We start from the raw sequence: 2,497 nt of genomic DNA, 5'->3' as shown, positions 1-2,497 counted from the left end.
TGGCCTATCTATGGTCTTTTAATAAGTTTTAAATCTCTTATTTAGTTATTAAATAGATTTAGTATATCCATAAAATTTAAAAAGTTTCGTTATCAAATAAATACTTTACAAAACTTTTTCATCCAATAATAATTTTAAATAATAATTAATTATAAATTTATGTTTTTCTTAAATGCATTATAATTATATATATATATATATATATATATATATATATATATATATATATATATTAAAAAAGAGTTCCCTTTTGAACCGTACCTGACCACAGATACTGTTCATCTAGTTACTCCCCTCCACCTGAGTTACTTTAACCTCTCATCCACCGCTTCTTCTCAATCCACAAAACTTTCAACCGCTTGGAATGTCGGCAATCAAGTTTCTTCCTTCCACCACTTCTTACGCTTCTCCAAACCTTCTCCTCTCTTTTGAAAGAAATCAACACAAAGAGGCCACAAATCGAACTTATGGGAGTTCTTCTATGATACCACCGTAGAGTGCAGTTGATCGATCGCTCAGTTTGCTTCTTCGATTCCGCCATAGCCGACGCGGACGAGTCCGCCTCCACCACAGAACACTCCGATGAGTCTACCTCCACCACTGCAGAAGTCGGCGAGCCCTAATTTCATGCAACTCTACTTCGACTACGGCGACATCCACAACCGACGAGTCCTGCTTCGATGTCGGATACATTTAATGCCGGTAATTCCTAGGATGGGGATGGGGCTTTCTAGTGGTGCAACACTTCGACCGGGTTTTCTTTTGGATTTGGGTTTTCCGATTTTGGTATTACCTCAATTGTTGGTGTCAAGATCCGACTGCTAGAGTTTGAGTAAGTATTATGATTAATGATTTTTACTTTGTATTCCTGAACTAAATCAAAAGCTATGTTTGTTAGAATGGTTTTCAATCCCGTCTCCTTTTGTATTGAATCGATGGAAAACACGTCGTAGGGAAGATACCTTCTAGCCACCACCATTACTGGATATAGAAGGCTGCGAAAGGTGGTCGATTTTTCCCTCCTTAAACCTTTACAAAGTTGATTCATATGTAGTCTTTCAAAGTGGATGCTATTTGGGTTTTCCTAAGTTGTGGATTTGTTTTGTACTTTAGCAAAATTGAAAAAATTATATTCTTTTATAGAACCATAAACGCGATTATGTGAATAGAAGTTGGTCAGACTCTATTACCCATACTGTTAGAGAAGGTTAGAAACATTGATGAAATAGAAGATCAATAATATAGAAGGTTAGAAAGAATTATAATCCCTTCAAATGTTTGCAGGTGTACTTTTTCTTCGGATTTAGGAATTATTCTATTTTATGATTCATATGTTTCGTTGTTGATATATTCTAAATTAGCTTTTGAATCCTCTAAAAAAATTTCGCTCATATTGTTCCAATATACTACAATGTCTTGAATAGGTTCTCCAAAATAATAACTTTTATTGCCATTACTCCTAAACTGATCATCTTATTTACCTCGAGGAATTCTTTATTGTTCCCATTAAGTCTCCACCCAATTGGGTCTCAGTTTACTTCTCTCAAGGTTGAAACTATTTTCTAAAATTGTTTTTATTGATATAATTGTCCTTAGTTGATATAATGTTGATTTATATAACATAATTTGTGCTGTTAGTTTGTTTTCTACTATGTATCTGATATTGCATGTCTTTTTACAGGATGTCAAGTCTAATGGAGACGAAATATGGAGGGATCTCTTGGTAAAGGAGATCAACTGGATGGAGAAAGCTTGTCGATAAAAGGAGAGGATGATGAGGTTTTATTCTGTAAGTACATGATACTTTTGATTCATAGAATCTGGGAAGGAACAGAAAGGTTCATTTCATACATTATGGTATAATAACACACCATTATAAATTGTTACATATTCAACTACGCCGATCTACCGACTACTATTTCCTTTTGTGATATTTTGAGAGAGGCATCAGGTTGCTGCAAAGTGAGAATGCATTTTATTTTCTATAGTTTGATTATTAATTGATTAATATTCTTTTTTGAATATGACATGTATAGATTGCTTACTTTCGGTTCATGTAGCATATATATATATATATATATATATATATATATATATATATATATATATATATATATATATATATATTCGAATCAGATCATATGAAAATGTTGTTCGACTACCATCATGATCCGAATTTGACATAGAATCAGATGCAATAGAAACATTTAAAGAGCTATTAACCAGAGATAAATCACCTGTTGTTGAATATCTTAACAATAATTACGATTGGTTATAGTTTGTATAGAGTCTTCTTTATATGTTTATAAGTTGATATGTTTCGGAATATATAAATGGGCAGAATAATTTGTTAAATGACCAAAATACCCTTTAATAAGTATAGGGTTTGTATGGATAGTTTGATATGGGAGAAAGGAATTTAATTCCATCTTCCATTCCTAGAAATGATGAAATCCATCATATATGGATTTTGGCGGATGTCGTTGGAATGGACTCA

General features: G+C 32.7%; 1 long non-coding RNA gene across 1 annotated transcript; it reads left to right on the top strand.

Annotated features, from left to right (window-relative positions):
* The first annotated feature begins 290 nt into the window (after positions 1-290).
* Positions 291-1,987, top strand: LOC145072033 (uncharacterized). The gene is made up of 3 exons (XR_013690893.1): positions 291-832; positions 899-1,004; positions 1,682-1,987. It is a non-coding gene; the product is annotated as an uncharacterized LOC145072033 (long non-coding RNA).
* The last annotated feature ends 510 nt before the right edge of the window (positions 1,988-2,497 follow it).

The sequence above is a fragment of the Lactuca serriola genome, chromosome 9 (genome assembly GCF_051521515.1).
Source record: "Lactuca serriola cultivar US96UC23 chromosome 9, Lser_US96UC23_V15, whole genome shotgun sequence".
In the NCBI taxonomy this organism is placed as follows: domain Eukaryota; kingdom Viridiplantae; phylum Streptophyta; class Magnoliopsida; order Asterales; family Asteraceae; genus Lactuca; species Lactuca serriola.
Note: the sequence above shows the minus strand (reverse complement) of the source record. Positions and strands in the feature narration are given on the sequence as shown.